This window comes from Myxocyprinus asiaticus, chromosome 24 (assembly GCF_019703515.2).
Source record: "Myxocyprinus asiaticus isolate MX2 ecotype Aquarium Trade chromosome 24, UBuf_Myxa_2, whole genome shotgun sequence".
Lineage (NCBI taxonomy): Eukaryota > Metazoa > Chordata > Actinopteri > Cypriniformes > Catostomidae > Myxocyprinus > Myxocyprinus asiaticus.
Genome location: NC_059367.1, coordinates 10,174,549 through 10,197,318, shown reverse-complemented (window position 1 = coordinate 10,197,318; position 22,770 = coordinate 10,174,549). Strand labels below are relative to the sequence as shown.

Sequence of the window (22,770 nt, the reverse complement as noted above, 5' to 3'; positions counted from 1 at the left end):
AACAATAAATCCAAAATGCCTCCCTTTTCTTCCTAATATGGTCCATGTTACCACCTTTTACAGAAGGTTGTATCTGTTCAATGCCCAGAAACAAAAGGGAAGACATAGGGTGGTTAAATTCCTTAAAGTGCCTTGCTACAGGGTTGGTCAAATCCCCTCTTCTAATAGTACTTTTATGTTCTGTGATACAGTCTTTGAGGGGGCAGGAAGTTTCCCCAACTTTGTTCTATCCATGCACCTTTTTTTGGTAAAGTTGCACTAGACTCATTACCTAAGAGTAAATAAACATACACAGTAAATATCAGTGAGGTTGCGGCTTATACAAACACCCATTACAATTTTCATTTTACTTGTGATTTTGTATAAAGTGGAGTGCCGCAGGGCTCTAACCTTGGTCCTCTTCTTTTTGGAATTTTCCAGCTTGTCCATCTCCACTCTCTGAACTTTGACTGTGGAAAGGACAGAACACAAATAATTAATAATAGCCCTATGAGTAGAAATGTCAACCTAATTTAAAGTGAAGTACCTAGTGCCTCATAATAGGAAGTAAACGCATAAGGTTACAAAATCTTCATTAAAAAATCTGTTCTTACATTAAACACTTTGTGTACTTTGTGTACTTTGTGTACAATCAGCAGTTAGAGGTGAAGTGTGTATTTTTTATTCTATTCCAGCTGGAAAGACAATTAAAAATTAAGTCCCAGTTTAAACACTGAGTCTTTGTGGCATTATCAATACATCACTCAGTTTGATCCCAACCAGTTCTTCATAGTAATATTGGCTTAGTGCATGGAGTGGAGCTATCTTTTTGTTAGACCAAGGGCAGACGGGGAGGAAGGGTTTGAAAAACCTGTTAGAATTTTTTTTTGCAATTCTGTTTGGTGATGCTAATGGTGCAGAAATTACACATTTCACCTTTACGATACAGCTATTTGTTTCCCTTCAAATCTACAGTTGAAGTTAACATGGAATTTCAGGAAAGTATTATGCTTACTTTTGGATAGTTGGTTCCAAGTTCGTCAATGCCACAGAACTGGATTAGCTTCTCATAAATACTGTAAACAAACCCACATGGTTAGACTGCAAACCCATATAACAATTCCAAAGATAATGTGTTGTGTGTTTTGTCTGGTGGGTCATAAACTATTGTTATCTTCAAACCTTGGGTTGTGGAACTCTTTCTTCTTCTGAATATGTTTGTTCGTATCAAAGTCTTCATGTAGCTTCCGTTCGTAAAGTTGAATTATCTTTTCCTAAAAACAGAAAAAGGGATAAATGTAAAATATTTCTGACAATCAAGGCTGATATGAACATTTTCTGAAGACAATGTAAGTAAATTTAGTTTTTTTGGGAACCTATGGCTCATTTCCCTTCCTCAGTGGAAGTCTACAGTTTGTTTCACCCCTTTTTATCGTCCGCCAGGTAAAAACTGTAAAACAGATTACTTAGAAAAGTAACATCACACATGTGATTTGAGGTATCAAATAGCAAACGGTATAGGACAAGTTATGTGCCAAAGTTTTACACTTAAAGGAATTTCTGAACACAAGATTTGTTCAATTTCATTATTATTATTTTTTGGGGGGTGGGGGTTGTAGGGGTAATGCTGTTGATAGACCCGGAACATTCCTTTAATTTGTGGGGTTTGTTAAAATCTCTAACCATAAGTATGAGCAATAGTACGGTTAGTATAGAAGTGAGGCTTGCCCTAGCAACGAACAATTGCATTAATTTTAGTGTCAATCTTAACTTCAGTCCAGTCTAAAATGCACAACAAAACTAGAAAAACTGCCTGAGTCTTGAATGAATAAAGTCTTTGTATGGGTGCGAGTTTCTTGAACTAGAGGGTGATTTTTGACAACCAGACTAGATGGAGCAATTGGAGATGTGCCATTTCTCACTCCTCAATCTGTTCCCTGTCACATTCAAGAATAATAGGTCCTTTTGCTTTCAAACTAATTTTGAGCAGTCCTTTGTTGACAGTTCACTGAAATCAGTTCATTCGTACAAAATGTACTCCATGAAAGCTAGCAGGAAGACCAAATCAGATGAGTACGAGGGAATCAAGTTCATGTCTGAGCAATGATAAATGCATAGCTGCAGGGACAGGATATTCACCATGACGCGGAAAGGCACAGCCCATCTATCAGTACTAGGCTGTACTGTGCTGGAGTTTGAAAACCATACCCATGTAAAACCTGCCCCAACAGTACAAATAGCGAGAAAGAGGCACAACAGCAAATATTAAGAATGTAAAAGAAATAGTTCATTTAAGGATAAAATTTTATTTTTATCATCACGTTATTATATAGTCACCCTTGTGTTGTTTCAAACCTGTATGATGTTATTTTTTTCTGTAGAACACAAAAGGAGAAATGTGCCAGAAAGGCAGCATCATGCAAAAACAGAAGTTCTCAGTTACCGATGTCATTGTAAATGTGCTATTTGCAGTAATTTGTAAATTGGATTGAGACAAAGTGAGTAAAATTCAGCTGGTGAGGTTTTATATGTTTAAAAAAATATATACTATTACTAATTCTACTATTACTATTTATTTCCATTTAAAGTTTTAGCAATTAGAGAAAAAAATATATATTTTGGCCCCTATATTTTCACACTGAGCTATCTTATAATTTAAGAAGACTTGGAATATAGTCATATGAACTGCATTTATGGGGATTTCTTTGTCTTTTTTGTAGCTTGACAGACATGGTTACTATGAAATGTTCACTGCATGCAAAAAAAGCATTAAGATACTTAAAAATTCTTGTGTTCCACAGGAAAATAACCACATATAGGTTTGGAATGACATGAGGGTGAGAAAATAATGACATTAACCCATTTATGGGTAAAACATTCACTTAAGAAGTTAAGAATAGATGACCGCATAATTCTACAGCAACGTGTTAAAATTTGACCTTGCCATCAAAACCAGTGACATCAAAAGTTTTTACATAACAGACCTCAAAAGTTTGCAGCCCTGAACATGTACGGACTCTGACAGCATGTACTTTAGCTGTATGGCTGAGGGCAAACTGCCAGTCCTAACCTCAGGTGGGGCAATTCACCTGAACGCTGTTCTTCATCAAAACCCACAACCATAAACCATAAAGTCTCCAGTGCCACACCCTCAGAAATAACATGCCAGCCAGCCAACATCAGAACACGTGATCTTAAGATGTTGCCAAGAACTAAAACAATGAACCCATATGATCTCACACTTTTTATGACTGTTGACAAGGAAGTGCAAGTCCAACCAAAACAGAGCAGCTGAGAGATTGTTTTTCTGCTTGTATACAGTGAAAAGTACAGTATGTTTTGAAATAAAAAATAAAATCATGATTTAAAATCATGATCGTGCCTAGAGACTGCAATCGCAAAATAAAAAAGGAGTTAGATTTTGGTCTATTCTCACCCAAAACTAATTGAAGTGATAGCTTCAGAACACAGATTAAACCACTAGAGTCTTATGCATTATCTTTATTCTGTCTTAATGTCCTTTTTGGTGCTTGAAAGTTTGGCACCACTCACTGCATTGCATGGACAAACAGACATTTCAATGACATTTAAACGGACCATCCTGGAGATTCTCACGAATCCTTTTATGGAAATGTCCTGCTCATATAAAAAAAATATATATATATATATATATATATATATATATATATATATATATATATATTTTGCATAGTGACATTATGCATTGTGTTTGCATATTGTACTTTTACTATTCCCATTGTTATCAATGATGTTTCTCAATCCGTAATTGTTTTTTTTTGTTGTTTTTTTACAGTATTATAGTACAAAAAATGCTGTTGTACAATGATTTTTAAAATTAAAATAAGCAGGGGGCCTGGGTAGCTCTGTGAGTATTGATGCTGACTACCACCATTGGAGTCACGAGTTCAAATCCAGGGTGTGCTGAGTGACTCCAGCCAGGTCTCCTAAGCAACCAAATTGGCCCGGTTGCTAGGGAGGGTAGAGTCACATGGGGTAACCTCCTCGTGGTCGCTATTAGTGGTTCTCGCTCTCAATGGGGCATGTGGTAAGTTGTGCATGGATCGCGGAGAGTAGTTTGAGCCTCCACATGCGGAGTCTCCGCGGTGTCATGCACAACAAGCCACGTGATAAGATGCGCGGATTGACGGTCTCAGAAGCAGAGGCAACTGAGACTTGTCCTCCACCACCCGGATTGAGGTGAGTAGCCACACCACCACGAGGACCTACTAAGTAGTGGGAATTGGGCATTCCAAATTGGGAGAAAATAAAATGAAAATAAATAAATAAAATAAGCAAAAATTAAAAGCAGTACAAATAAGTACTATTAATATTTATACATTTTTTGCACATTGTGGAAATGAGAATTGTAAAGATGCTGCTGGTGCGGACAATGATGAAGACGATGACGATGGAATGAAGAATCCAAGTGCAATTTATTAAACAAAAGTGATATCCAAATAACCCTATCTATAAACATGAAACATATGCATAAACATGAACTTGACTATAACCTTGAATTAACATAAACTTGACTAGACATAAACTTGACTTGACATGACATGACATGACACAATGTTACCAAACATCTACAATACTTGACAAAGGACAATGGAAAACATGAGGGCTTAAATACATGGACATGGGAGAACATAACCAATGAACAAACAGAACTCTAAACAAGATAATCAAACAATGAACCAATGAAAACAAGACACATGAACATGGAGGGAAAATAGGACATCTCATGACTAGGGACGCATGACATGAAACAGGAACTAAACGTTTTAAAATAAAAGACATTAAATACATGAACACACACATTAAACATTACAAGAATATCATAATGATCATATTTTATTGTGTTGCGGTAATGAAAATTAATGGGTAAAATGTGCATAACTGTCTAGAAAATAATGTCACAATGTAAAAATATCTTAAAGGCCCTAAAAATAGATGGGTCACGTGACGCCATGCGAGATCAGACATGCGAGCGACTAGCTCTGCGCACTTTGCTGGTTTTTATTTATTTTCATGTTATAATCCGGTGAGATTCAATAAACCCATGCTCTTTTGAGGTAAACATAGCAAAGAAGTTAAAATCATCAGACTCCGGAGACATTAAAAGACACTTACGTGCTCTAACTGAAACCTCTGGCGGCCCTGCGAGCTGGGGACTCGAGTTGGAAGGTACGTCGGGGGAAGAAACTCAGCATCAACTGTCCAACATCTCGGTGATGCCGATGAAGGTTGTTGCTGACTTGGAGGGTCTCGCAAAATTCTCTGAGTTGGTCACAAGAGTGGCAAATGTTGAGAAACGGATTGATTATCTGGAGTCATCAGAAAGGGAATTATCCACTAACCCGCCCGCATCCAAAACGGACTTGGAATACATTTTGGAAAAATTGGAAGATCTCAAAAATAGGAATCAAAGGAACAATATACGGATTGTTGGAATTCCTGAGCATGAAGAAGGTCGAGATATGGTGAAATTCCTGGACGAGCTCTTCCCGAGTTTGCTCGACATAACAGGCCATAAACTGGAAATTGAGCGAGCTCACAGAGTCCCTGCTCGCTGATCTGCTGAAGGAGACAGGCCCCGATTAATTCTGGACAAATTTCTGAGATCATCCGATAAAGATCTCGTGTTGCGCCAGGCGAGGAGCAAAGGAAAGCTTTCTTGGAAGAATCACAATATTTTCTTGTTCCCGGACTTTGCAAATTCGACAAGAGAGAAACGCGATCGGTTCAAGGAATGTAAGAAACTCTTACATCAACGAAAGATCGCTATTGCACCGATGTTTCCGGCCAAACTGAGGATAGACACTAAAGACGGCCGCAAAGTATTTTTATGATGGACTGAGTAAGTCATGATGTATTTTTTTTATGCGGCCTCCAAGTGAATTTGACTCTTGATCATTCGAGGAACTGGGATGCCTGTTTTGTGGAATAACACTGCTTCGGGACAGTTGTGGATGAATCTGTTCATTCTTTGTGATTATGCCTCCTGTTGACTGGAGTTTGTTTTTGTGGAGTATTTTTGCACGACATTGGAATGATTACGTCATCTGCTGCACTCATAACAGCTGGTTCACTGAACACTTGTTACACTTGTTTGTCTGTCCGAGGAAACTGAACGGCTGGAATTTGTTTTGTGGAGGAACACACCTTCAAAACAGTTCTGTGAATGTATCTACACGTTACTTCTGTTTATTCTGCCTGTTGGCTGGAATCTGTTTTACAAAGTACTTTCTGTTATGTAATTTTGCCTCACAAAATCGTTATAGAAGCACCGGACTTGAGCAATCCGATGGCAAAGTTGTTGCGGGGGATCTCGCACGCATATATGTACTCTTTGAGTTTAGAGGGATTGACGCCGGTTGGTGCTGTTGTGCGCAGGGTTAATGCGCACGTTTTTCTTTTTTCTGTTTGTTTTGTTCTGGGGAATGTTCAGGGTTTGACTATTGCATTGATGTTGAAATGTGGTCTTTGTAATCTTGTTTTTGACACGATCTATTTTTTTCTAATATGTCAAAATGTCAAATGTTAATATGAGTGGATTGTCTCTCTCCACATGGAATGTGAATGGGTTGGGACACCCCATAAAAAGAAGGAAGGTTATTTCTTTTCTTAAATGAAAGAAATATTATATGGCGTTTCTTCAAGAAACGCATCTTTCCCCTCAGGAAGCTGAAAAATTTAGTACGATATGGTGTGGGCATGTTTTCTTTAGTGCTGGCTCAAGTAAGAGCAGGGGAGTCATTACGTTGATAAGTAAACATCTACAATTCAAATGTCTCAAACAGAGTAAAGATAAATTAGGAAGAGTCATTGTTGTTCTAGCAGAAATTCAGGGGCAAATGTTGATTTTGGCTAATATTTATGCACCTAATGCTGATGATCAGGGCTTTTTTATAGATCTTTAAGGGATGTTGCAAGCCACTGGCACCCCTCATGATATATTATTGGGAGGTGACTTTAATCTTTTGATGGTCTCAGTCCTTGATCATAGTGAAGCAAAAGTGTGTAAGCCCCTTAGTGCAACATTGACGCTTCACAGGATGTGTAAAAATCGTGGTCTTGCAGATGTTGTGGCGAAACACATTCTGCCTTCTGTATGCAACTTTAACCTCAAGCTATATTTTATCTTTTATTCATAAAATGACACTGATATACTATTTCATAAGCATTTGCGGGAACATTTTGTCATATTTTTTATTTCCCCAAACTAGAAGTCTTCCAGTCTAACAGTCTTTTGACGACATCTCTGGAGCAAATTACCAAGAAATGGAATTTGTGGTTGTGTATGTATGCTTCACTGTGAACACTATTCAAACCATACTGGTTGGAACAGGCCACTGTTGAATTCTCTTTCACCTCACCGCCTCTCTCACCCTTTCTCTCTCTCCTACACAACATTTCCCCTCCCACGTCTGCCTCTCTCACTCCCCCTGGCTGCTGTTCTGGCAGGTCTTTGGTATTAACTGTGGGCCAAAACATGTCTCCATTTGCTATGAGATGTATGACACAGATCCAGACACACACACAAACACACACACACATATACACACACACACACACACACACACGAGAGAGAGAGAGAGAGAGAGAGAGAGAGAGAGAGAGAGAAAGAGAGTGAAACGGGAGGGCTGGGTGGGGCGATCTAGATGTGGCATGCTTCCTTGAGCAATGCATAGACACATAAACATGCAAAAACAGGTCTTCTAGCGATGGAAACTTCTCAAGGTAGGAAAGCATTTTTCAGCCTAAACTGCCTTACATAAACTGAACATTTGGGAACATCCCTGTGGCAAGACAGAGAGCCAACTCAACTCACACCTGTAGAACTGCACAACAACAGGGATCATAGGTAACATAAAATATAATAAAGTTTCAATACCACTATAATTATAGCTAATACTTAGTGTTAGATTCTTGAACAAAACCCTAATCTAATCTCAAGTACTTGTTAAGTCAGAAAGTCACAAAAGGTCTTTCCACCTAGTGAAGTTCATAGAAGGTCCAGTTTTTTTCAATGGATAATGCACACTTATCTGTTTTAGAATATTTTTTAGTATGGAACATAAACCCATATGACTTTCTTTCCTCCATGGAACACAAAAGGAGATGTTAGAAGAATGACACAGTCAGACACCATTCACTGTCATTGAATGGAAAAATAATATGCTGATAAATAGAATGGTGACTGAGAACATTTTGCTACACATCTTTCTTTGTGTTCAATGCAAGAAAGTCATATGGGTTTGGGACAACATTAGTAAATGATGAAAGTTATCAGTTTTAGAGGAAATATCGCTTTGAGTAAAATTATATTTTACACACACACACACACACACACACACACACACATATAAAATATATAAATATATGCAGTATATTTATTTTTTATTATTAAATAAAAATATATTGTATTTTATATATATATATATATATATATATATATATATATATATATATATATATATATATATACATATACACATACATACATATATATACATACACATACACATAGGGGTGCTATTACTTTTCAAAGCGATAAGATTTTCACCTGGCAGGGGGGACCCAAGTCATATCTATTGACCTAAATGTCAGAGATTTCAACTTGGGTGAGCTCTTTTGACTTGGACCAGTAAGTAATCATCAAGAACACTCTAGTAACTCCATAGCAATGCTTAAACAACAACAACAAAACACTCAGAACACATTAGCAATGCCCTGACAAACACCCAAGAATTGTGGTTTATAGGTTTTGCTAGGTTTGTATTTGAAAGGACTAAGACTTTGTGACAGTATTGGCGAGTTCTTCATAATTTCAAATCTAGATTTATGTAACATGGTCTGAAAACTGTGTTTTATACACCATTCAAGCATGTCTTAAATATTACAGTGTGATTAGAATGAATGTGGTAACAGCAGACAGCTGGCGCGTGTAGGAATGTTGGCAAGAATTTGGGCAAAACGGGGGGTCTTCAATAAAACCTCTAAAAATCTCACTGCTACTCTTGAACAGGTTTCTTTGTGTTTGACAGTAGGCTTAAAGTTATAGTTCATCCAAAAATAAGAATTCTGTAAACATTTATCAAATTTGTATTAAAAAAGAGATAAGGCAGAATAACAGTATCCTTCACATTCATTGCATCTTTTTTCCATATGAAAGTGAATAGTGACTAGTCATTGTGCCTTCTCCTTTTGTGTTCTATGAAGAAAAAGAAATATGGATTTGGAACAATAAAAAGGTGAGTAAATAAGAATTTTCATTTTTGGGTGAAATATCCCTTTAAAAACAGAACTGATCTTAGAACAGCACATTGTGTCAGTTGCCATGGGTCGTTTGGTCGTTTCCTGTCCATCAGAGTTATCATGCATTGATTGTACGTGACTCAGGTCTCTGGCATCTTCAGAGCTCAGCGTCTACCCAAACAAGTGGCACCAACACACACACACACACACACACACACATGTTGGTGTGGCTATCCTTATGAGGACTCTCCATAGACATAATTATTTTTATACTGTACGAACTACAGATTCTATCCCCTAACCCTAACTCTACCCCTAAACCTAACCCTCACAAAAAACTTTCTGCATTTTTACATTTTCAAAAAAACATTGTTTAGTATGTTTTTTTAAGCGATTTGAATTATGGGGACACTAGAAATGTCCTCATAAACCACATTTATAGCATACACCCTTGTAATTACCAGTTTGTAACCTAAAAAAATTTCCTCGTAAACCACCCAAACCCGCCCACACAAGCCCATAAACCCACTCCCATCTCAGAAAGACATAGAAGGAGGGAAAATTAGAACCAAATCTAAAGATCTTCTGTGTCCAAACACAAAGCTAATCTTTGAGAGTGTCTGGCAAGAACTTGCTGGTTGTGATCTATTCTGAACTTTTCACATTTCAATGAGAAGGCATCATGGAATTTCTATTACTCACCCAAATAAAAAATAAAAAATCAAGTTAACTGTAATTCCCTACAAACTGTAAATGTAATTTTTGTCTTGCTCTGACTGCATCACTAAGATATGTGGTGTTACAAATACAGTTTTAAACAAAGAGGGAAAGTTGAGGGCACCACTGACGTGCACAGAACGGGGGCAACAGGGGCGTGTTAAAAAATCTAAAGGTGCCCTTCACAAATGTAAATGTGCCCTTTTAAGTGGAGGTTCCTTTAAGAGTGTGGAGATTTAAGCAGAGGTGTTTTTATTACAGCACAACCCCCCCACCCCCATTTCAGTATAGGCTACAAGTCCCGCCACTGTTGATGTGCCTTTGTTAATCTGATCATTCGCTTAACAAAATAATCTGCAAATTACTAATATAATCAATAATGACAGCGAGAAAGGAAATCAGCAATGTTATACTACTTAAGTTTATGACTGATGACAAATGACTGATCCTGAGATGTTCCTTGCAAGAGAGGGCCAAAACAATTCCAATCTGGCACACTCATTTCCTGGGCAGGGTTAAGACACACACACACACACACACACATACACACACACACACACACACACACACACACACACACACACACACACACACACACACACACACACACCTCAGCTACCTTCTGATGAAGCACATACACCCTCTTGGCTGGGGCACAAATACACAAATAAATCAAAGCTTTAGCAAATACCCAGTGCCATGGGGTGTGTTATTTGTATTTTTTATCTTCACTTGTACAGGCCAAACAAATTTGGAACTATGCAAAAGTGAAATTAAAGTGAATCTGTAGAGCTTTAAAAATGACATGCACACAAGCAAACGGAACCGAACTCAGAGCACATTTGTTACTGGTACTTCACAAAATGGAGTTGTGGAGCACAGAACCACTCTGAAAACACTGTAACAATGCACTAAATCACAATAAAGACAGGAGAGAGCAATGCGCATAAACTTTGGTAGCGAGCAGACTACTTTTTTTTTCTCCATTAAATCACAGCCCTTTGCGATCATTTGAAGGTCATTTCGTGATTTCTATTTTATTTCAGCTGATTGTGCAGCCCTAATTGTATGTAAACACAATCATGCCAATAAAATATTTTACTTTAAAACTGCAAATTGAAAAAATATATTCCAAGTCTTCTGAAGCTATACAACAGCTTTGAGAAAAGTGGTCTGTTTCTCACACAAAGCTATTATATGACTTTCATAAGATCTGGAATATAGCACATGTCATTTGGACTAAGTTTATGGCACTTTTGTTTTCCCAGCTAGACAGATGTGGTCACTAAGAACAGAATTGTATGGAAAAGAGCTGCGCAAAGATTCTTCAAAAAGTCTTCTTTTATGTTCCTCAGGAAACAATAACAGCATACAGGTTTGGAAGGACACAAGGGTTAATAAGAGTTAATAATTGCAGAATTTCATTTTTGGGTGAACTATTCCTTTAACACATAGTCAAGAACAAATATTGATTGAATAAAATACAAAGCATAACTCATTATGCAACATCAGCATTTAGCAACAGATTTACTTGGTTACAATCATTCATCATTCGATTGCAAAAGAATGTTGTGATGCTCTGATGTGATTTAGTAAGCATAAAGAACGGTTTTCTCTCCTTGGGTGTGGCTCTTAAATTATGAATCATCAGAAGCTACTATTATGATGAAAAAGCAATTTGAGTGCATGAAATAACATGCCTCTGCAGTCCTTCTCAACTCTGCTGCCTGAATTTAGATACCTAAGAATTTATATTCTCGTTACTAAAACTAATAATGACAAATAGTGCTCTTAAAAAACATTTCAATTTGTAATAAATATTACATTTTACTTACAAAGCTTATGGTTTTACCATGTTTTTTGAGCACTATCATGGTATTCTTTGAAGTAGGGGTACCATGTATTTACCAAATACAGGAATTTACCATAGTTATTACAGCTACAGTTACTACAAACACCATATACTACAGAATATGAATATTGTTGTAAAACAGTAACATGGTTCAATGGTTTTGCCAAAAATATCATCACAATACCATGGCACTACTACTGACATAATACTTTCTTGAAAGGGTTTAAAAATGAAGGGAATCTGAAAACTGAGACCCAGGTTGTTAAAAGCTGAATGAATGTGTAACATGAAAGAAACCTATCAAAAGAGAGCTGAAATGAGATAAATAGGTAAGAAAACACTACGGGCATACAGTATTGACCTAAAATGTCCCTTCTCTGTAAGTTAAAAACACATTGTGTCCCAGTTAAACTGAGTCCTTTTGCTCTTGGTTTGAGACCAATCATAACTTTACAGTAAATTGAGGGAGGGCGTGTCTTGGATTTGATGCCCTGAGCCCCTGAGTAGTCAGGGATGGAATTTAGGGTGGGGTCAAATACCTTCACATCATCTTGGGCTCACCCTGAGTCTGACTCCTCCTCTTCCTATGAAAACAAAAATGCACAGGGTTATCACAGTCAAAATATCACAGGAATGCATTGGGTGCATAGACCTCTTAAACGGATAGTTCACCCAGAAATTAAAATTCTCTCGTTATTTACTCAATCCATTCCAGATGTGTATGACTTTCTTTCTTCTGCAGAACACAAATGAAGATTTTTAGAAGAATAAAAGTAATCCATATGACTCCAGTGGTTAAATCCATGTCTTATGAAGCGATCTAATCAATTTTGGCTGAGAACAGACAAAAATGCAACTCCTTTTTCATTGTACATCTTGCCATTGCAGTCTCTAGGCCAATCATGATTCAATATCGATTACACTTCCTAGTGCTTGACACATGCGCAGTGTGCTAGGAAGTGTAATCAAGCTTGAAATCATGAAGACTGCAGATGTCAAGTATTATAGTGAAAAAGGAGTTATATTTTTATCTGTTCTCACCCAAAACCGATTGGATCGCTTCAGAAGACATGCATTAAACCACTGGAGTTTTGGAGCTTCAAAGATTTGGTCACCACTCACTTGCATTGTATGGACCTACATAGCAAGATTTTCTTTTTGTAATTAACATTTTTTATTGATTCTTACAATAAATAAAGAAAAGCAAAACATATATACAGTTGTGCTTAAAAGTTTGCATACCCTTGGAGAATTGGTAATATATGTACCATTTTTAAAGAAAACATGAGTGAGCAGGCAAAACACATTTCTTTTATTTCTTATGGGATTCATATTCAATTGTAGGTTATAACAGAATGGCACAATCATAAAACAAAAAATGGCAACAAAGAAAAAAATGAAATGACCCCTGTTCAAAAGCCTTCATACCCTTAGTTCTTAATACTGTGTATTGCCCCCTTTAGCATCAATGACAGCGTGCAGTCTTTTGTAATAGTTGTCTATGAGGCCCCAAATTCTTGCAGGTGGTATAGCTGCCAATTCATCATGGCAAAATGCCTCCAGGGCATGCAAAGTCTTTGGTCATCTTGCATGAACTGCACGTTTGAGATCTCCCCAGAGTGGCTCGATGATATAAGGTCAGGAGACTGTGATGGCCACTCCAGAACATTCACCTTTTTCTGCTGTAACCACTGGAGGGTCAACTTGGCCTTATGCTTAGGGTCATTGTCATGCTGGAAAGTCCAAGAGTGTCCCATGCGCAGCTTTCATGCAGAAGAATGCAAACTGTCCGCCAGTATTTTCTGATAACATGCTGCATTCATCTTGCCATCAATTTTCACAAGATTCCCCATGCCCTTAGAGCTCACACACCCCAAAAACATCAGTGAGCCACCACCATGCTTCACAGTGGGGATGGTATTCTTTTCACTATAGGCCTTGTTGATCCCTCTCCAAACATAGCGCTTATGGTTATGACCATAAAGCTCTATTTTGGTCTTGTCACTCCAAATTACATTGTGCCAGAAGCTGTGAGGCATGTCAGGGTGTTGTCATTTGTGGCATTGGCAGAGTAAAGGCTTCTTTCTGGCAACTTGACCATGCAGCTCATTTTTGTTCTTGTATTGTCATATTGTGCTCCTTGAAACAACCACACCGTCTTTTTCCAGAGCAGCCTGTATTTCTCCTGAGGTTACCTGTGGGTTTTTCTTTGTATCTCGAACAATTCTTCTGGCAGTTGTGGCTGAAATCTTTCTTGGTCTACCTGACCTTGGCTTGGTATCAAGAGATCCCCGAATGTTCCACTTCTTAATAAGTGATTGAACAGTACTGACTGGCATTTTCAAGGCTTTGGATATCTTTTTATATCCTTTTCCATCTTTATAAAGTTCCATTACCTTGTTATGCAGGTCTTTTGTCAGTTCTTTCCTGCTCCCCATGGCTCAGTATCTAGTCTGTTCAGTGCATCCACGTGAGAGCTAACAAACTCATTGACTATTTATACACAGACACTAATTGCAATTTTAAAAGCCACAGGTGTGGGAAATTAACTTTTAATTGCCATTTAAACCTGTGTGTGACCATAACAAGGCCAAACATTCAAGGGTATGTCAACATTTGATCAGGGCCATTTGGGTGATTTCTGTTATCATCATGATTTAAAAAAGAGCCAAACAACTATGTGATGATAAATGGCTTCATATGATCACTATTCTTAAATAAAAGACAGTTTTTTTGTATGATCAGTCATATTTTCAAAATCAATGCCAAAATTTCATAATTTCTGCCAGGGTATGCAAACTTTTGAGCACAACTGTACATCGAATCAACATTTAAACCCCACAACCACCCCTCCCAATCCCCAACCCTGCCCTGACCCCCAACAAACATCCCTGTGGTCACACGAGTATCTACAAAAAAAAAAGCAAACAAACACACAAAAAAATATATATAATAATCATTCACACTTAAAACTATACTACTCTCTCCACCGCCCCACCCCGAGAGCCCTCCAAAAACTCCAAATATTTGCCCCATTTCCCAACAAACAAATCCAAATTACCATGTCTTCCAAATGACACCTCCTCAAAAGCCGCCACTCTTCCCATCTCCGTGCACCACTCCCGAAATGATGGCGCTCCAGCTGACCTCCAACCCCTCAAAATAATCTGCCTGTGATCATCACACTGGTCAGAACCCAATTCTCTATGTGTCTATTCCCTACATCGATGACTGCCCCATTTCCCAAAACACAGAGTCTGGGGCAAAACGAAACCCGAATGCCCAACACATCACACACAAAACTCTGAACCTTCAACCAGAATTCCTGGATCTCAACACACCACCAAAAAATATGGGCCATGTCTCCATCCTCCGATTGGCATTGCCAGCAGGTGGGTGTGTCTTTAAGACTAAGCCTATACAATCTAGTCCAATAAAATCGATGTAAAATCTTGAATTGCATAAGGCACACCCTTGCATCTCTAGATGAAGACTTCACATTTTTTAGAATCCTAGCCCATACTCCCTCCTCATATAGATCTCAACACTCCACTCTCATATAGGTCACCGAGCATATTAACCTCCCTCACAATCCACTCTGACCAGCAGAAAGGGGACATATTAATACATTATTTTGGGTTCTGCCATATGCTCGAGGCAACATTTAAATAAATGTCCGAATTAAACTCTCTGGACACTTTTGTCCATACCGAGGGGGTGTAAATTCTCCGAATAGTTTGATAGAAAGGCTTTGCAATGGCAAAATAGGGGCAAGAACTTCCTGTTCAATACAAAACAAGGGAGGGTCTCTCTCAGGTGGAAGCGATCAATGAGCCATATGTCTGAGACCGAATGTATAATAATAAAACAAATTCTTTGTCAATTGGCCTATGTAACTTATTGAATGTAATATGGGATGCTTACCATTCCAAATGAAGGACTTTGCTATGCTATCAATTTGCTTGAAATAAGAGAGGGGGACATCTATAGGGACAGATTGTAGTAGGTAGTAAAATTTTGGAATACAATTCATTTTAATAATATTAACCTTCCCAATCATAGATAAATGTAATGAAGCCCTGCCCACATTGCTCAAAAACCTTTATTAAGTGGTCAAAATTAACTCTAACTAAATCAGACAAATTTGCTGGGAAAAAAATGCCCAAATACTTAATGCCCTGTTGGGGCCACTGGAAGGCGCCTGGCTGAAAAGCCGTTACTGTGCAGTACGCTGTCAGAGTCAAAGCTTCGGATTTTGACCAATTGACTCTGTATCCTGAGAACTTAGAAAAGGAATTAATAATTATGTGGAGGCAAGGCATAGATCTAGAACTGTCAGAGACGAATAATAAAATATCATCTGCGTAAAGCAGAAGCTTATGCGCCACACCTCCCGCCATCACCCCTGGAAAATCATCCTCCTTTTTTATTACGGCTGCTAATGGTTCCAGGGCAAGACAGAACAATAATGGGGAAGGAGGGCAACCCTGTCATGTGCCCCTATCCAGAGTAAAATAATCTGAAATTAATCCATTTGTTTGTACCGCTGCTAATGGGTGTCTATAAAGTAACTTAATCCATCCAATAAATGTACTCCCAAACCCGTACATTTCCAAAATCTTAAAAAGATAATCCCATTCTACCATACCAAATGCCTTTTCGGCATCAAGTGAGATGGCAGCGACCTGAGTCTGATCATTCACCACTGACCACATGATATTGATGAAAAGCCTAATGTTATCAGAAGAACTGCGGCCCTGAATAAACCCCACTTGATCTATATGTATAAGAGATGTCATAACTTTACTTAATCGATTAGCCAAAATTATTGAGAATATTTTAACGTCTAGCTGGATCAGGGAAATTGGATGTTAACTCTTACACTCTCCTAGATCTTTGTCCTTTTTAAGAATCAGACTGATCTGGGCTTGCGTCATGGTTGGCGGAAGCTTTCCATTCTTTAATGATTCCATATTAACTTCTAGCAAAAGTGGAGCCAGTTCTGTATCATAAGATCTAAAAAATTCTGCGGCAAAGCCATCTGGCCCCGGAGCCTTGCCTGTAGGCAGGGCCTTACTTGCCAAGCTCCTCCAAGGTTATCTCATAATCAGTCGTCAGTTTAGGGAGTTCTAATGGTTCCACAACCATTATAATTATAATTATAATTATTATAAGTTTCTAACATCTTCATCAGTAGACGAAGGCTATCAAGATAGAATCCTTTAAAAGCATTATTAATATCAATGGCCGTGATAAAAATTTCACCACCAGCAGATTTCACTTAGGGAATGGTAGAAAAAGATTCTCTCTGCTTTATATATCTATCCAAATCTTCCCTGCTTTGTCCCCCAACTCAAAGTATGACTCTCTTGCCCTGAATAGCCAATACTCCACCTTCCACAACAAAATAGTATTATATCTCTGTTTCAGTCGGGTCAATTCTCTGAGGCCATCAGACGACATTCGGCGCTTCAGCTCTGCCTCTGCACTTTTAATATTCCCTTCCAACTCCACGAGTTCTCGTGCTTTGGATTTTTTGATGAAAGAGGCATACTGTATGATCTGACCTCTAAGAACCGCCTTAAGTGCCTCCCAAGCCACGCCCACAGAAGATACTGAGGACCAGTTGGTCTCCATATAAACACTGATTTCAGCCTTTAACATTTGTTGGAATTCAGGATTTTGCAAAAGGGATACATTAAAGCAGCAACTATATAATTTATTTTTCTCCATATGAAGCAACACCTCTAAACTCACCAGGGCGTGATCTGAGACTAAGATGTTTCCAATTGAGCAGTCAACAACAGATGAAATGAGGGACTTAGATATATATAAAAAATCTATTCTAGAATAAATCTTATGGATTAATGAAAAGAATGTATAGTCCCTACCAGATGGGTTCAAAAGTCTCCAAATATCTGTAAGACCACGATTTTTACACATCCTGTGAAGCGTCAATGTTGCACTAAGGGGCTTACACACTTTTGCTTCACTATGATCAAGGACTGAGTCCATCAATAGATTAAAGTCTCCTCCCAATATTATATCATGAGGGGTGCCAGCGGCTTGCAACATCCCTTAAAGATCTATAAAAAAGCCCTGATCATCAGCGTTAGGTGTGTAAATATTAGCCAAAATCAAACTTTGCCCCTGAATGTCTGCTAAAACAAATAATGACTCTTCCTAATTTATCTTTACTCTGTTTGAGACATTTGAATTGTAGATGTTTACTTATCAACGTAATGACTCCCCTGCTCTTACTTGAGCCAGCACTAAAAAAAACATGCCCACACCATATCTTACTACATTTTTCAGCTTCCTGAGGGGAAAGATGCGTTTCTTGAAGAAACGCTATATCATATTTCTTTCGTTTAAGAAAAGAAATAACCTTCCTTCTTTTTATGGGGTGCCCCAACCCATTCACATTTCATGTGGAGAGAGACAATCCACTCATATTAACATTTGACATTTTGACATATTAGAAAAAATAGATTGTGTCAAAAACAAAATTCTAAAGACCACATTCCAACATTAGTGCAACAATCAAACCCCAAACTTCCCCCAGAACCAAACAAACAGAAAAAAGAAAAATGTGGGCATTAACCCCACGCATGACATTGCCAATCGGCATCCATCCCTCTAAACTCAAACAGTCCATGTACACCTACGAGAGCCCCCGTGACAACATTGCTGTCGGATTGCTCAAGTCCGGTGTTTCTATACAAATTTTGTGAGACAGAATTACATAACAGAAGAAAATCTATAAAACAAACTTCAGCCAATAGGCAGAATAAACACAAAGAATGTGTAGATTCATCCACATAACTGTCCCGAAGGTGTGTTCCTCCACAAAACAAGCATCAGCTGCTAGCGGAACCAGCAAAAAAAAAAAAAAAAAAAAAGCCGTTTTCAGTTTCCTCGGGCAGTCAAATGAATGTTCAGTGAGCCGGCTGTTACATGAGTGCAGCAGATGACCTAATCCTTCCAATGTCCTGCAAAAAATATTCCACAAAACAAACTCCAGCCAATAGGAGGCATAAGCACAAAGAACGTGCAGATTCATCCACAACACTGTCCCGAAGGAATGTTACTACACAAAACAAACTCCAGCCACTAGGTGGAAACAGCACACAATGAAACAAAAATTGTGCCCAGTTTCCTTTGGATGGTCAAGTAACGTTCAGTGAGTCAGGCCCACTCGGCTGCAATGTGAGAATCACACAATGACTTAATAATTCAACTGACTTTATGAAGGACATCGCTTGTTGGGGACAAGTAAATACTTTGCGGCTATCCTTAGCATCTATTTTCAATTTGGCCGGGAACATCAGTGCAAAAGCGACCTTCCGTTGATGTAAGAGTTTCTTGCATTCCTTGAATCAATCACGTTTCTCTCGTCCAATTCTCAAAGTCTGGGAACAAGAAAATGTTGTGGTTCTTCCAAGAAAGACTTCCTTTACTCCTCGCCTCACGTAACACAAGATCTTTAACGGATGATCTCAGAAATTTGGCCAGAATTGATCTGGGCCTGTCTCCCTCAGTGGATCGCCGAGCTGGAACCCTGTGAGCTCACTCGATTTCCAGCTTATGGCCTGTTATGTCGAGCAGACTCGGAAAGAGCCCATCCACAAATTCCACTGTATTCTGACCCTCTGCTCGCTCAGGAATTCCAACAATTCGGACGTTGTTTCGGCGGTTACGATTCTCAAGGTCTTCCAACTTCCAACTAGCGGATTAGCAGCTAATTCCCTCTCCAATGACTCCAGATAATTGATACGTTTCTCAACATCCGACACTCTTGTAAGCATCTCAGTGAATTTCGTCTCCATGGAAGTGATCAATTGATGTATTACAGCAAGATCCTCCAAGTCAGCAATGACCTTTGTCAGCATTACCGACATGTTCGACAGATGACACTGAATCTCTTTCACCACACAGTCCAAACTGAGTCCCTGATCCGAGGCCTGTTGCTCAGGGTCTTCAGCTTGAGCACGTAAGTGTCTTTTAGAGCCTGAGGATTTTTAATTCTTTTACATATTGTCTTCATAGAACAGTTATGGAACAGGTGTATCGAATCTCACCGGTCTCACCGGTTTATGACACAAAAAGTATTAAAACTAGCAAAGTGCGCAGAGCTCGCCGTTCACACGTCCGAACCTCGCATGGTGCCACGTGACTCCTGAGATATTCTTTTAAAAATCTTTGTTTGTGTTCTGCAGTAGAAAGAAAGTCATACACATCTGGGATGGCATGAGGGTGAGTAAATGATGAGAGAATGTTCATTTTTGGGTTAACTTAAGAAGCTCCCTTTATCAGCTAAACGTTTTTCTTCTCTTTAGTACTTTTGAGTAAAAGCTTGCAGAATGTGGGTACATATTATTATAAACCGTTATAAAACCAAACAAAAGATAATGTGGAAGAAATCATAGTATGCAAGGGTGTGAGCTTCAGTGCACCAACCGCCACATGCTCAAACTCATATTCAAGGGCTCCCCCTTGTGGGCAAACATTGATACAACCACACTACTGGGAATTTTGACATTTTATGGACAAGAAACTGTACTCATCAGATTAAATTCAATTTGTGAAAGGGTCTCATATAATGTATTCAAATATTAGGGGAAGATAATTAAGGGATAATGTACTGTCAGCTGGATATTATAGCAAACAGATCCCAGGTCGAAGCAAAGGGTATTTGTTTCACCATGAAGGGTTTATTTTGTGATAATGACTGGCTGACTGTACATTGTTGCACTTGCAGGGCTTTTATTGATTTGATATGGTAAAACCAGGATATGACTCCAAAATAAGTTGCTATAAAAGAATACGAATTTTAGATTAAAAAAAACAACAACAACAAACTAAAAAAATCAGACACATCTGAAGAAAACCAAAGTAGCATACACATTCAATCCCACAGAAAAACACCAAAAAGGGGGAGAAAAAGATGAGTGAACTTTTCAAATAATCCTGGGCATTGAGCATCTACATTCACATCTAAAACTGCAATGACAGACCTACAAGTATGTACTGTTCAGAACAGAATACATGTACCTCAAAAACACTATGTATTACTTAGCATCAGATATTTTGTAACAGGTAGAATTGGGTAATGCCCCATTAAGAGCAGCGCGCTCTTTACTATTTCCTTTTCCGTTGAGCAAGCTGTGCACACCTGTTGCTCTATTACGTTATTTTGTTTATTAAGTAACGCTGTTGACAGTGGAGTGTTTGCCAACTTCAATTACATGTGAGACTGACGGAGATCTGCAAATAAATGCCACCTGTGGAATGCCAGCCACGTTGTGAGTCTCTTTCTAACTCCGCTGCAACTAATTGGGCGAGCTATCCCCAGTAAAAAGCATGTTACAATTTGCATGCTAAATTACCTAAAAGTGAACTTGCAGAGTGAGGTATGTAAAGTAAGATGAGGAAATTATTTGTAGCCTTTAAAGGAACATTGGTAGTTCACCCAAAAATGACAATTTTCTCACAATTTACTCGCCCTTATGCCATCTCAAACTCATATGACTTTCTTTCTTCTCTGGAACACAAACTAAAAATATTCAAGAAGGATAAATGATGTCTTTCTATCCATACAGTGCAATTCAATGTCCTTTTTGGAGCTTTAAAGTTTTAGACCCCTTTGACTTGCATTGTATGGATATAAACACATCATATATCCTTGAAGATATCTTTTTTCGTATTCAGCAGAAGAAAGAAAGCCATACGAGTTTGAGACAGCATACAGGTGAAAAAATGATGAGAAAATTGTCATTTTGGAGTGAACTACTCTGTTAAGATGTAACCATATGATAAAGGTTCACATTGTAGGATTGCATTAACATTTTTGATGATTAGCTGATCCACAAATGGGATTAAACATTGCTGCACTGAGTAATGAGAATGTGAATGGAATATTCTGTGACAATTAGAGAAACCCCCCAAATTTTAAGTTAAGGTGAAAAACTGACCGAATTTCTGGTGCTGTCATCACTGTCCTCATTCTCTGAGCCCTTCTCATCTTCTTCCTCCACGCAACTCACGTCATCCACCACATAACTGGCCGACACCAATCCGCCATGGGATTCTGATTCTGACAACAAATATTTACACTTATTATCATGCTCCATCAGGGATAAATATGCACATTGTGATGCAAAACTTACTGTTGGTAATTTCCAGTTGTGATTAGTGGTATCATCTATAATGATTTATGTCAAAGCTAAAGTATACTTTATTGTCCCCAAGGAGAAATTTGGTGTGGACTCCATGTTGCTGCATTTCACTGAATGTTAAAAATTACACACAGTACAACACAAACACACAATAAAAAGACATTCAATCAATGTGAAATGCTATTAAAAATTTACACTGATACAGGCACAAATGAGTTCTTAAACCTATTTAATTTACAATGTGCAACTCTGTATCTTCTCCCAGAAGGAAGCAATTGTGAATACAAAAAGTGGGATGGATCACTCAGAATTTTCTTCACCTGGCTCACTGCTCATACAGAGAGTGGAGGTTGTGATAATCTTTCCATCACATAATTTTCATTGCTGTCTGTACTAAATATGTTAACTTAGATTTTAGCTTCACAGTAAGATTCCCAAACCATACAGTTATTCTGTACCTGACAATACTATCTAAAACTGTCTGATAAAACAAAAATTTCTTATCAACTCCATAAAAACACAGTCTACGTAAAAAGTACAGTCTCTGATGCAGACGGGCACAAACCCATTTAATGTGTGTATTCCAAGTGAGTGAACTATCTATATAGATACCCCAATACTTATAGGACTGCGTTTGTGTAATTTGCTGGCCATGTATAATCACTTGACAATGGTTACCCATGCCCTTAGGATCAAAGACAATCTCTGTTTTCTTTTCATTTATTATTAAATAATTCTTATCACACCAGTTAATTAACATCC

At 38.2% G+C, this 22,770-nt stretch overlaps 1 protein-coding gene and 1 long non-coding RNA gene across 3 annotated transcripts in view; both read right to left on the bottom strand.

The window, feature by feature from the left end:
• LOC127414732 (SAP30-binding protein-like) overlaps positions 1-22,770 on the bottom strand; it is a 145,352-nt gene that overhangs the window by 1,133 nt on the left and 121,449 nt on the right. The gene's annotated exons all lie outside the window — the stretch shown is intronic.
• LOC127414746 (uncharacterized) lies at positions 257-21,917 on the bottom strand. Of its 2 annotated transcripts, none has more exons than XR_007892846.1 (6): positions 21,805-21,917; positions 12,370-12,414; positions 1,162-1,253; positions 995-1,055; positions 391-449; positions 257-271 (listed from the first exon to the last, which is right to left on the bottom strand). It is a non-coding gene; the product is annotated as an uncharacterized LOC127414746 (long non-coding RNA). The 2 variants fall into 2 exon arrangements; XR_007892845.1 differs by lacking the exon at positions 21,805-21,917 and adding an exon at positions 17,722-17,831.